Here is a 13,966-nt window from a genome sequence, read left to right as displayed (position 1 = left end):
CTGAGCAGGCCTGCCAGTGCTGCTCGAGTTCAGCAGCCGCCTCAGAGGGCAGGTGTTTGTGGTCAGGCCCTGGGCGGCCTGGAGCAGGGGCTTCCTGCCGCTCAGGCAGGAGTGACGGCCGGGCCGGCTCTCCCTGAAGCAGGAACTGGAGGGCATGTCTGTCCAGCATGTTTGCCCTTCCTAGCTCCTGAAATTCTCGCAGGCAGACTCCCACTGCCCCGTCGGTGCCTTCTTTGGAGAAAAGACCTCCAGGCGCTGACATGTGCAGTGAAAGGATCCAGCACATCCAGCGGCCACCAGGCCCTGAGCTCCTGTCACACGTGCACACACTCACCAGCAAGCCTTCTTAGCACCTGACTTGAGCGTGAGCAGAGACAGCATTACCAACCCATCGTGTGAGGGGCAGAAGCGGTGAATGAACAAAACAATTACACATATGCCCCTGATTCTTTATCACCAGAGGTAAAGAGAAACTCTGTGTTCACGACTTGAGAATAATCTTCAGAGACCAGCAACAGCCTAAGTTAAATTTTTTACAAATTCAGTAAGTGAGGAGGAATACAAAGTTAAGAAAATATCAGGGTAAGAGGAATGAGTAAGTGGAAAATTAAGCACAGACCTGTGATCAGAAACAATGCACTGTATCATTTCATTTACACGTGGAATCTAAAAAGAAAGCAAAACAAAATGAACAAAACAGCAGTATACTCAGAGACACTGAGAAGTGACTGGTGGTTAGCACGGGGGAGGGGTTGGGGTGGGTGAAGGGGATAAAGAGGTAAAAAAAATCTCCATCATAAGCTTGTCATAGAGATGGAAGTCAGCATGGGGAATGTAGCCAATGTTTATCTAACACCTTTCTATGTGGACAGATAGCAATGTATTCGTGGGTGTGAGGATATAATAATAAGGGTAACTGTTGAACCACTGTGTTGTATACTTGAAACAATATAATGTGTATCAACTATACTTCAATTAAAAAAACAAACAATGGAGGAAAGGGTGTAGGTGAGTTTCAAAGTGCAGAAAGAAAAAAAACTTCAAAGATTTCATGTCTACCAAATCTTTCAAAAATGAAAGCAAAATAAATATATCCCCAACTCAACAAAAACTAAGGGAATTCACTAGAAGTTCTATTTACAGTAATTACTGAAGGAAGCCTTTTCGAACTGAAAGAAATGCTTGATTCTCAAGGTTTGTAACTTTTGGATTGATTTTTCTAATGGATGTGTGTAGGTGTGTATGCAGAATGTTCAGAAGTTTTTGTGTAGTTTAACCCTTGTTGATTTCAGAAACAAAAGTGCTGGAAACTTATGAAAACTGTACTTTGAAGGCTTATCTATTTCTATTTGTTTTATACTTATTCAACTTTATAAAATTTGAATAATAAATTTGAAGTCCCTGTAGTCAAAAAGAGTAAAGATTGAAATAAAAATTTCAAAATGTTTTTAAAATTCACATGGCTAAAGCAGCATAAAAGAAATTTGAGTTCTATGCCTCAGCTGATGTGACACAAGGCAGAAACGTGGAAATGTTGGAGTTGCACAAAGAGGGGATCCTGAGAATAAAAATCCCTAGCAATTAACCAAATTCCAGGGACAACTCCAGATTTTTAAAGCTATGAAATTGATGGAGCTCAAGTAGAAATCTCAAGTAAAGACCTCAGAACAGAATCTCAGGTTATCTCACTTCCAGGGTTGGAAGGCTTAGAAAAGGGTGGAGGGATCTGTGGGGCTGGAGGTGGGGGCTGGGCTGGGGTCCAGCCTGTTCCTCTGTCCCCTCTCCCACCCTCAGGAGCCCTTTGTGACAAGGCCATTGTTCAGTGATGTGGGCCTGGTGTGCTGTACCCCAGCACACTCGCAGAGGTCAGTTGCCTGAGGGCAGCAGTGCGATTCAGATGATGGAGAATCCTCTCCTATCTCTGAAAAGCGTTCTCGCTACCTGGCTGAGCTCCAGTTCCACCTCCTGGGCGACTGATACCATCTTCACCATCCTGTGTGGACTGGGGTTATTCCTCCTGCTACTCCCCTTCCTGCCAAGTGATCCATCCTCCCCACCGCCTAGGACACATAGAAACATCAGGAAGGTAAGGAAGGAACCCTGGGCCAAGACCTGACAGAATATGATTCTCTCTTTCCTATTATTACTTCTGTTTCTTGGAGTCAGCTGCAGAGGTTCCTGGGATGGGGAAGAGAACATCTCAGGAAAGAACAGATCCTCCTTCTAGGCATAAACCAGGCCGGCCAGGAGTTCCGGCAGGAGGATCTATCCAAAGATCCCAGACAGGAGCCAGGTGGGCCAAAGGGCTCCAGGCCCAAATCCCAAACCCAGTGGCCAGTGGCTGCGGCCCAGAGCCTAAGAATTTGATGTCTGTGGGAGGACAGGCCCCTGAGCAGGTTCCCCAGCTGCGCCTTCCTGGGGCAGGGGTCTAAGGGCGAGGCTTCATCCAGGCTGACCCGAGGGTGGTGCTAAGCCCACGGTGCCCCTGAGCAGGGGCTGCGGTGGGGCGCTGGCCTTGGGAGGCAGAGTACAGCCCGACGGAGCTTAGAGGGGCCTGTGGGTCTGAGCATACGTGTGTTTCTTGAGCACAGAAATACTGTAGCAAGAGAGCCAGGGCAGGTCTCACACAGAAAATCCCTCTTTACATTCTTCAAAGAAGGAAAAGGGAAAATATTTTTATCTCCTTTAGAAATCAGTACAAGGCCAGGAAACCTCAAGGCCCATTAGGTAAATGTACAAACAAAGTCATGTTTATAGACACCGAGCCTCTGCAGCTTGTCTGTGGAGCTGAGCCTTGGTTCCAGCCTGTCATGCTTTTGGTCCCTCAGCACCACCTGGAGCCAAGTGGAAAGAAAAAGTGTAAAAAAAGAAGTGCAGTTCTGAAAGGTGAGCCTCTCCGCCAGCCGGCCCTGCGCACCCTGAGTCAGCCTCCCTCCCTCCTGCCTCAGGGCCCAGCTCTGTGCCGCCCCTGAGGAAGCCAGTGGGTGGGGCTGGGGGTGATGCTGGGGTTCTTGTTTACAGAGTCCAAGAATGAACTTCACGATCACTCAAAGTAGGAGAGCAAGTGAGAGCCTTTATTTAGAGATAAAGAGGACAGAGAAAGAGAGTCCAGGGTGGTGCACTGTCTGGGGATTTACAGGCGGTTGAGAGACAATGGGCTAGGGGATGCACACCTGCCAGACGGTCCCAAAATGTTTATTTTTTAAGAGCTACTAAGTCTCTTATCAGTGGGTTATTCTTTAAAGTTAGCTTAACACAAGAAATTTCCTGCTCTGACTTGTTCTCAGGATAGCCGCTTTTTGATCTGGGAGCATATCAATTAAGACTGCCTGCCTTGCTTCCAAGATGGGCTGAGTTATTGTTTGATTGATGAAAATGTGATCTTACCTTCAAGATAGAATTTTAAAAAATAAGCTGGGCCTTTGAGCAGGCTACAGTAAATCTTACAATGTTATGTTTTAATTGATGCAGTGAAATTATAGGCTATGTTGAGATACTTTTCTTTATCTGGGGAGTATTCAAACTTCCAGGCCAAGTTGCTCCTGGCTTTTTAGTTTTAACTAATCTCACTGAAGAATGCTTATATTCCTAGTTTGATATTTCTACTTTAGAGAATTAATGTGACTCTGGCTTTACTTAATTGGTGAAGTTTTGGTAGCGTTTTTTTTCCAGAGGCCCTCACCCTACTCTATCTAAACCCATGGTCCTTGTCTCAGGGGGATCTTGGGTAGATGATCAGAACCCAGACACTCCCCAGGGTCTGTGCTGGAACAAAGCTGCAAGGGCCAGGAGGTGGGTGTTGCCTGGCAGGGACGGGGTGGGCTGGAGCAGACCCAGAGTGCCCGGATTGGGAGGGGGGACCTGTGTGCACAAGGTGATTCCCTCAGGTGCCTCTGTGAGGTGGCCCTTGCCTTGTCCCTGCCACAGGGTGGCTGTGAGGGCTGCAGGGGGTAATGGATGTAGAAGCACTTTGCAAATGACAAAGCACTCCCTGTTGTGAGTATTCCCATTGCCCTCAGGGATCCTGTGGCCTCAGACACTGAGGCTTGGACTCCAGACTCTATAATCTCCCCAATGTCTCCCCTAAAGGGATGTGGCACTCAGTCTCCTATAAGACCCCTAGGTCCCTGCCTTCACCACCATGACCCCGTCTTCTGCTTTCCAGTTTGCAAAGAATCCCTTTGTAACCTAGAAGAGATGAAGCACCTGCTACTTCTTCTGAGAAGGTAAAGAATCTTCCCTTCTCCTCAGGGTCCTCCTTCCTCCCAGAGCCTTATGACGGGACTCCAGGGCTGCAGGCAGCGTGGGACTGACCTGGTGAGGGAGATGTGGGGACAGGTGTGACTGCAGACCTGGGGGACAGCAGGAACACTGTGCAGTCAGCATGGGGACCTGGAGGGCCGTGGGCTTCAGGCACCCAGCCCTGCCTGGCCTGCTTGGCTCCCATGGCCCTGGCTGCAGCTCTTGCCTCCTGTCTTCTGCAGCCATATGAGGAGGCTCCCTGACGAGGGTGACTCTCAGAACTTATTTCAAGACCACCCCAGTGAGGGGCACGAAGCAGAGCCTGCGGGAGCCCACTGGCTGTGCGGGGAGCCTGGGGGCAGTACTGCTCCTGCCATGTGCCCTTTGGCTTCCTTGGCTCCTCCAGCCACACACTCTCCACCTCGGGCCTCCACCACCTCACCAGGCGTGATAACTTCCTCAGGTTCTACTCATTCATACTCATCCCGGAGTGACTCTCAGCCATCAGAGCCTTTCCTACCTACTCTTTCCCCTTCCCCACCAAATCCTACGGATTCAGAGCCCTGCCCTCAACCTCCAATAGCCTGCTCTGTCCCACCACCAAACTCCACCCCAACTCATACTCAATTTGACTCAATGGCACTCCGATTAGGAACCATCCCATGGAGCTTGTCCCCATATGCCCACTGGCTGGCTCCTCCCACCCGAGTCATCTCAGGCGTTGGTCGTGCAAACTCTCCCATTCCAGCCCCTTCCAGGCATCAGGCAGATGCCAAAGCCTGGAGCCTCTTGACCTCCTCACAGTGCACATCCCACCAAGAGCACCTGTCCCACCACCCACCAGAGGTCTCATTCTGGGAACACCCCACAGACAAACAGGGAGAGGTGTACGGGGGCTCAGCCAGCTCCCCTGTGAAGGTTCCAAGAGCTAACTCTGCAGAACCAGAAAGAGGCTTGATGAGGTCCTCCACATGGGGCCTGGGCAAGACGTTTCCAGAAAAGATCCTGAGTGTCCATTCGGGCAGGAAGCTGGGGAAGAACAGTGAGTGTCAGACCCCTGGGGGTGTTCATCCCTCCATGTTTGCTGTCAACCAGGCCTTGGACCTTCCTGCAGAATCACTCACTCACAGGGGAGCCACGAAGAATCCAGCACCCTCCAAGGGACAGGGACCCGACACGAGCACCTCCCATGGGTTCACCATCTTCAAGCCACCTATACAACAGAATCTGGAAGCACATGCTACAAGGCTTCTGGCGAGGTGCAGGTGGCGCTTACCCCTCAAGATCCTTAAGGTCATAAACTCCTTTAAGTTGAAAACCCCTCAATCCTCACTCCTTCTCTGCTCTCCCAGTACCTGCTCAGCTACCTGTGTTCCTGGGGCCCACTCAAAAGCCACGTTTTCCCAGCTCTTGGAAAATCCTCAGTCCCCACTGGGAGAGGCAGCAATAAGGAAAGAGTCAGTTCCCAGCCCAGTGAGTCCCCTCCCTGCCCCCTCCCCTAGGTGTGAGGAAATCAGCAAGGCCCAGGGAGAGACCCCACCTGGCGATGGCCACGTGTCCTCAGAGGCCCCTCTGACCACACAGGAGAGCGGGCCACCTGCTCAGACCTCCACATGCATGTTTGTGGGCAGAATGTGGCACAGTGAGATGGCCATGAGGGCCCACAGAGCCAGCCGGGAGCTGAGCCCCGGTGCAGCCACAGCCAGGATTGAGCCAGCGGGGGAGAGCAGAGACCGGGCCGCGCGACACCCCCACCGCAGGGCGACATCACTGGAGGGCAGCTCTGGGTCTTCAAGTGCTGAAGAGGATGGGGGGTCGGTGGCGGCTGAGGAGGCCTCTGCTTGGAAAATCATCTTGGAATCCCGTGTGCCGGCCCACTCCCAAATTAACAATGTGGATCTGAGTAGATCAGGGACTCCAGAGACAAGTAAAATCCCAAGACTGCCTGGTGTAAAGCACGTGATTCAAGATCTGGAAGAGCCACACCTCCATGTACACCACAGTGACTCTGAGCTCCACGAGAAGGTAGAGTCCGGGAAGCAGCCTCAGGACAGTGGCCCCAGTGAGCCTCCTCGGGACAGCGACGCTCATGTGCTCCTTCAGCACTGCCACTCCCGTGAGTTTCTTGCTGCAGACAGCTCGGCTTTTCAGAGATCTCTGTGCAGCTCCCAGAGCACGTCCAGTGGGGACACGTCAGCTTCACACGTGTCAGGCGACATCATGTTGCGTAGATGGGCTTCAGGTCAGAGCAGCCAGGGGTCCTTGAGGCTGGAGGAGCAGGGTGAGAGCCAAAGCAAAATGTTTGCCCCCGCTGGTGATGTAAAGGACTGTGGGAGGTCTGACCAAGTACAGCTTGAAAAAGGATTGGCAGAACTGAGGGCCTCCCAACACAATGGGATGTTAAAGAATAATTATAAGGAAACAGCACAGTCCTTAAGAAGCAAGTCCTGCCAGCTTGGACTGAAGGAGGAACAGGCTCCTCCAGAAAGCCACGTCACAAAACTGATAAAGCACTTCCTGCAGGGGATTCTCTCCAGTCGAGTTTCCCAGCAAAAAGACAGGCCTCCATCAGCCACTATCCAGAGCCAGGGACAAGGCATTAGCAGATCTGTTCCAGACGGCAGGGCCACCAAGGCTCGGGATCATGACAGCTGTGGGACAGATCCTAGAGGAGAAAACCACAGTTCCACATGGACATCCTCGCTTGGAGTTAAATTGGCAGAAAGGGAAATTCCAGGCTCCAGCAGGCAAACATGGTATCACAATCTTTTCTCCTTGAAGAGCAAGGGAGAGTGATAGGAGATAAAGCCTGCAATCACCCAGCCGCCCTAAAGGGCCACAGCAGTCCTGGCAAGAGCAAGGGGGCCAGAGACCAAGATAGCAATGAGGCCTTCCCACCCCGCGAGGTGGGGTGCCCAGCAGGCACAGCCAGCATGGGCCAAAGGCGGCAGGTGCCTCAGCCTGTACCCACTACCGCCCGAGGCAGCAAGTGATTCAGAAATATGTGTCACCTATTCAGCTAGAGCATGATTCACACATGTTTCCTGGTAGGACAAGTTTTCTTCAGAAAAGATCCATACAGTGCAAAGAGAAACTGTTTTTTCTCATGTCAGTACATCCTCTAGTTGCTGATGGATTCTTCCTACCTCAACTTCCATCGTTTCCCAAAATACATGCTTTTTTCTCATGAGAGGTGGTGGCTTCTGTCTGTGTCCTGCTGGGGGAAGGAAAGGAGTCAGGGTCTGCTCTTCCCACATACCCACCATGGCTTCCTGAGAGATGGAAAGGGAGGTTGAGGATGCCTGTGGTGTGGCATGCCCACCCGCACCCCTTGCCCTCGGTGCACCTTAGGTTTCCATGAGAGCCTCATTACAAAACAAACAAAAGCATCCTGGACTTGTCAAGATAAGGAAAACCTGTAAGGTGCCCCCCAACCCCATGATCTGGCTCGGCCAGCCCCACTGCTTGCTCTGTACCTTGAACTTGCGCAGCTGTGAGAGAGAAGTTTACAGAAGCTGAAATTCCCCTCTGGCTCCAGAAAGTGTCTGACAAGTTCCCATCAGTGTCCTGGGAAGTGGTTGCCTGAGAGCAGAGGTGGAGGAAACCTTCCCCATCCAGAGTTCTTGGTGGGGACTAGGTGATGCCTACCCCAGCAGCCCCTTCTGTTCTGATGAAGCCGGGGTTGTGGTGGGCCGGGGTCCCTGTAGCTCAGCGTCCCCCTCACTCCACCTTTCTCCCACTCAGAAGCAGCAGAAAGAAGATGCACTCTTAGTGCTGAGGGTGTGTGGGCGGGGTGCACAGAGGCGCTGAGGGCCGGTCCACACCTTCCTTCTGGGGAATCAGGGATCAAGGCTGTGGCTTGTGCGCACTCACCATCTGAAGGTGGACCCTGAACCTAGGGGGGAGAGGGGAAGAAGGTGGCAAAATAGCACAGTGCAACCCCAAAACGTGCAGGGACCGAGGACCTCTGGAGACCCACCACCATCCCCAGAGGGGAGAAGCAGCTGGGGGCCCATGGCTCCTGCATGGTGGCCCACCCGGGGTCTCCACACACACCAGCCCATGAAGCCCAAGAGCTGCCACGTGGACCTTTGACAGAGGGCCGGGCTCCCACAGGTGGGGAAGCTTGACTTTCCCAAGATATATTAAATAAACCAGAACAGGGCTGGGGACCTCAGGACTGACTCAAGGTCTCTGATCTTACTTCCACATGTGGCTCAAGGAAGGCTTCCAGGGGACATTAAAGGGCGAGGGATGGGCCTGGGGTCCCACAGTAATGCTCACATGGCTTCCAGCACTGCCCAGCCCAGGGCCTGGAGGGGGAAGAGGCCATCACACAGGGTCTGTCACACAACAGGCTGAAAGTGACCTGCTCAGAATGAGGGTGCAGTCCAGGATGGCCCCTGTGTGCTGTGCTCCAGCCTACACCCCTCCACTGCAGTCCCCATGGGAAAGCTGGAGTGATGCCAACTTTGAGCTACATGCAGATGTGCAGTGGGCCAGCTGCAGGGACCATGGAACGACCCTGCCCCATGCCTGTCAAGACCCCCCGACCCGCATGTGGGCCGGGGCGGAGGAGTCAAATGGGTGCAGATGCTGGTGCTGCACTGTTCCCTGGAGCTGGGTCCTGCCTCTGCGTGCAGCTCCCTGGCTCCTCCAGGGGCCCCCCATGAGAGCCCAGCCAGGGCCTGTGGGACTGGGACCCCAGGGAGAGAGAGACCCACCTCGGGTCAGGTGAGAGGCACAGCAGGGACCCCAAGGCACAGGACAGCTGCGTCCTCTCACAGGCCCCTAGAGGTGAGTCCTGGGAATGGGAGCATAGGGGACTGACACCCTTGCAGTATAAGTGCCACACACGGGGGCTGAAGGGACAGCAGGAAACAGGGCAGACAAGCCCCTGTGCCCTTCTGCCATGACCGTGCTAAGGTCTGCAATGGAGACCCCCACAGAGAGCCTCACAGACCCTCCCACACACTGAATGACCCTTAAAGAGATCCTCACAGAACCAGACACCCTCACAGGGACCCTCTCAGACCTTCTCAGTGTTACTGAAAACTGGTCCTTGTCACCAAAGTCAATTCACAAATCACAATGGCAAGGATTTGAGAAAAGGAAAGGAATTAATTTGCCAGCAAATGACAGAGTGGCAGGCTTGTGCCTTAAGAACCACTGTCCTCCTGCAGCACAAGTACGTACGGCATCTAACAGGGCATCGTGGGAGAGAGGCTGTGGTGTTCATAGACACACAAGGCAGCCACTGGAGGAGATCAAAGCAGATTTTCTTGTACCAGTTCAACTGCTTTTTGTTTCTCAGTGGCTCCTCCTCAGTGCCCTGGGGCAGGATGGCTTGGGTTCTGCCAATACAACTTTCTGCAATGCCTCTGACCCCGAGACATAGCAAACAGGGAGAACAAAGAGAACCCGACCCCTCTTAGTGGTCACAAAGTTTCTGGGGGCTTCTTGAGCTCCTTTTCAAGTTACTATTAAATTCTGAACCCAGAGATTTCATTCAGTTTTCCTCTGTTATCCCTGTTAATTTCACCTTACATTTTCCTGGGAATGTGGATGGCCAAGTTCTTCTGGTACTTTCTGCTGAATCAGGGAGAAGATCAGGGCTTTTAAAATGGAAGGCACGCACCAGTTGTTATCAAAGATGATGCCGTTGCCCCAAGGTGCCAGCCAGTGAATTCGCAGAACTTAGGAAGACACCAGGTCATGAATGTGATATGATTTGGGGACCGGAAATGGGACACTGTTTTGAGAACCCATAAACAGACTTCTAAGCTCAGGTAGATCCAGGTGGGAAGCTTTAGGAGCAGAAATACCCATTCTCCCTTAAAACAGACTGGGGCAAGTTCTGTAATCAAAGGTGCAGTGAAACAAGATAAATTACTCATGTGTTCCCTGGGGAATTAGCTATTTCCACTTAAGACATGAGGGTACATGCAAAACATGAGAACACCAGTGCCTTCAGGAGCTGCAGAGAAACTCATACCAGATGCTCTAAAGGATCACTGCACCCCACTGCAGAACTGGCTCTTGGGAGGCATATCTAACAGTCAGTCTGATGGGTGGTTGAAGCCAGAATCTGGGAGCCCATACCTGGGGTTTACTTCCTTGAGGAGGGCTTGCACCACCTCAGCGGCTTTCTCCATTCTTGCAGGAGAAGCTTCAACCCAGCCTGAAAATGTATCGACCAACACTAGCAGGTCTGAAGCTCCCGGTAGTCTTCAGCATCTGGGTGAAGTCCATTTGCCAGTCTTCCAAAGGACCATGTCCCATATGTTGTACCCCCTTTTCCAATGGGGGTCTCTCAACATTAGGGTTATTGTGGACACATAACTGTCAATTTTGAGTAAGTTGTTGCACAGTCTTTTAAAAGTAAGGCCCTCTCATACATGGGGTTACTAAGTCCATCAGGGCATCTCACCCATAATGAACACTGTTCTGTGACTGTCTCATTATGGGTGTGACAAAGGCTTCTGGCAGCAATGGTAGTCCTTGGGAGTTCAACGTCCATGTAGAATTTTCATCCCACTGATCAAAACCCCACTCTTGTTCTGTATGAGGTTTGAATCTGTCCAAACCTCACTAAGGTAGCAGGGCTCCTTAAAAGGAGTCCCCTTTGGCTTCTGCCTGTGCAGCTTTAAATGCTGCCTAGTCTCCTCAGGCCACAGAGCTCCCCAGTTGTAGGTGCCCTGGACAGTGCATGATGGCCACCTGCTCAGCCTCAGCCACTGCCTGCAACAAGGCGAGTATTTCAGGTGCATAGTTTTTGTTCTTACTTCCTACTGTTAACAACTTTCTTCCTACATTGCTCCCTCGGGTATGCACCATCATGAACACATACATAGAGTCTACATAAATTCAATCCACTAGACAACTGGAGGGCTCCAGTCAGGGCGGTCTGCTCTGTCTTCTGAGCTGAGGCTCTAGATGGCAGCACCGCTGACTCTGTCTCCTGCTCTGCTGTGACCACCACCTCTCCAACCTTTTGGTGTCCATTTTCCAGGATGCTGCTTCCATCGGTAAACAGGTCCGAATTTCGTTTCGGCAAGGGCCAGTTGACAGTCTCTAAAATGTCCAAACAGTCAGGCCATATGGTTACTTTCCTTGGGCAGGCAATAGACTGGCAGGGTTTAGAGTAGACACAGTGTTCAACTTCTCCTTGGGGTTGTCAAGAAAGATGGCCTGCTATTTCCCCAGCTGCCCTACTGTCAGCCAGTAGCCTCCTCCTTGTTCAAGGTCAGGACCTGATGTGGAGCACGGCGACACTATGCTGACCCAAAGTGAGCTATTTTGCCCCCTGCAGTAAGTCACAGGGGTAGCGACTGCTCTTGGACAGTGAGGCCATCCCCTCACAGTGTGTCCATGTGTTTGGACAGATATGCTACCAATCGTGGTACATCGCCCAGCACTGGTATCAGCACTGCTCATCCAATTCACCGTTTCTCATGCACAGAGAGTTTAAATTCGTTTTTAAGGTCAGGTAGACCCAAAGCAGGGGCTGTCATTAGGTTTGGTTGAGGAGTTTTGAATGTCTTTTGACTTTCTGTTGACCAAATCAGAGCCTCCACATTTGAGCTGTTTAAAGTTTCATATACAGGTTTTAAAGCAAGTCCAGAGTGGATTAAAGATGGCAGCGTGAGAGGAGAAACAGAGGCTTCCTCCTAAAACCGTACTAAATTAGAAAACATAGTTGGTGCAACTAATCCTGAGAGAGCAACAGGAAAGAGGACGGCGCCAGACTGCACACACCTGGAGAGAAGAGCAGTCCTCACGGGACAGGGTAACATACCAGAGCTGTGGCTCCATGGGACCTGAGCCCTTCCCCCACCCCAGCTCACTAGTGGAAGGAAGAGAAATGCAGCAGGGAGGGAGTGGAAGGTCTGGGACTGCTGAATACCTAGCTCTGGAGATCTGCTCTGGGAGCACAGACCTACATTTCATGCTGTTTTCATGATACTCGCGTGATTACGGGGTTGGAAAGCTAATACAGGCAGAATTCCTGGAGAAACTGAGACTCCAGTCGCTTGTGGAAAGCAGGAATCCGTATCCGGCTGCTCTTGGACAAAAGCTTATACCTGTGTGCCTGGCCCACTGGTTCAGGCAGTGGAGACAGGCACAGCAGCTGGGAAGCAGGAAACAGCTCTTTCCTCACCCCAGGCACCAATACCGCTCCCCTGCGACCCCCGACATTGATTCAGGGGCTGAGCAGCTCCAGAGTAGAGCTTTTGGACACTAGAGGGCTCCACATACAAATATAAAAACGCCAAAGGAACCTGGTTCAGAGTAAAATTAATATAACCCCTGAGAAAGATTTAAATAACATAGACCTTATGACTCTTCTGAAAGGGAGTTCAAAATAAAAATCATCAACATGCGAACGGAGGAAAGATATTTAAGAACTCAGCAATTAATTCTGGTCGGACATCCAATTGTCGAAGAGCATGATTGAGGGTATTAAAAGCAGGTTGCATACGGTGGAGGAGACAATAAATGAAATAGAAACTAGAGAAGAGGAATACAAAGAAGCTGAGGCACAGAGAGAAAAAAGAATCTCTAAGAATGAAAGAATATTGAGAGAACTGTGTGACCAATCCAAACAGAACAATATTTGCATTATAGGGATACCAGTAGAAGAAGAAGAGAGAGAAAGGGATAGAAAGTGTCTTTGAGGAGGTAGTCGCTGAAAACTTCCCCAATCTGGGAAAGGAGATAGTCTCTCAGGCCATGGAGATGCACAGATCTCCCAACACAAGGGGCCCACGGAAGACAGCACCAAGACATATAGTAATAAAATTGGCAAAGATGAAGGATAAAGACAGACTATTAAAAGTAGCCAGAGAGCAAAATAAGATCACATACAAAGGAAAGCCCATCAGGCTAATATGAGACTTCTCAGCAGAAACCTTACAGGCCAGAAGGGAGTGGCATGATGTATTTAATGCAAGGAAGCAGAAGGCCCTGGAACCAAGATTACTTTATCTGGCAAGATTATCATTTAAATTTGAAGGAGGCATTAAACAATTTCCAGAGAGCAAAAGCTCAGAGCATTTACCTCCCACAAACCATCTCTACAGTGTATTTTTACAGGGACTGCTATAGATGGAAGTGTTCCTAAGGTTTATTAGCTATCATCAGAGGTAATAAAACTACAGTAAATAAAGTAGAACAGCTAATTACTAAGCAAACATAAAATTAAATTAATTATCCCCAAAGCCAATCAAGAGATAGACAAAGAATACAGAATATGATAACTAATATATAAAGAATGGAGGAGGAAGAGAAAGGAGGAGAAAAAGAAAAGAACCTTTAGACTGTGTTTATAACAGCATATTAAGTGAGTTAAGGTAGACTCTTAGACAGTAAGGAAATTAACCTTGAACCTTTGATAACTACAAATCTAAAGCCTGCAATGGCAATAAGTACATACCTATTGATAATCATCCTAAATGTAAATGGACTGAATGCACCAATCAAAAGACAGAGGCAGTGAGAGAAACACTCACTTTAAACCCAAAGACATGTACAGACTAAAAGTGAAGGGATGGAAAAAGATACTTCATGCAACTAACAGAGAGAAAAAAGCAGGAGCTACAGTACTTGTATCAGATAAAATAGACTTCAAAACAAAGAAAGTAATAAGAGATAAAGAAGGACATTACGTAATGATAAAGAGGGCAATCCAACAAGAAGATATAACCATTTTAAATATCTATGC

General features: G+C 50.2%; 1 long non-coding RNA gene across 1 annotated transcript; it reads right to left on the bottom strand.

The window, feature by feature from the left end:
- Window positions 1–1,331: 1,331 nt before the first annotated feature.
- On the bottom strand, window positions 1,332–11,937 carry LOC140848076 (uncharacterized). Its single transcript, XR_012128649.1, has 3 exons — window positions 7,719–11,937; window positions 4,207–7,456; window positions 1,332–2,834 (listed from the first exon to the last, which is right to left on the bottom strand). It is a non-coding gene; the product is annotated as an uncharacterized lncRNA (long non-coding RNA).
- Between the last annotated feature and the right edge of the window lie 2,029 nt (window positions 11,938–13,966).

This window comes from Manis javanica, chromosome 1 (genome assembly GCF_040802235.1).
Source record: "Manis javanica isolate MJ-LG chromosome 1, MJ_LKY, whole genome shotgun sequence".
Taxonomy (NCBI): Eukaryota; Metazoa; Chordata; class Mammalia; order Pholidota; family Manidae; genus Manis; species Manis javanica.
Note: the sequence above shows the minus strand (reverse complement) of the source record. Positions and strands in the feature narration are given on the sequence as shown.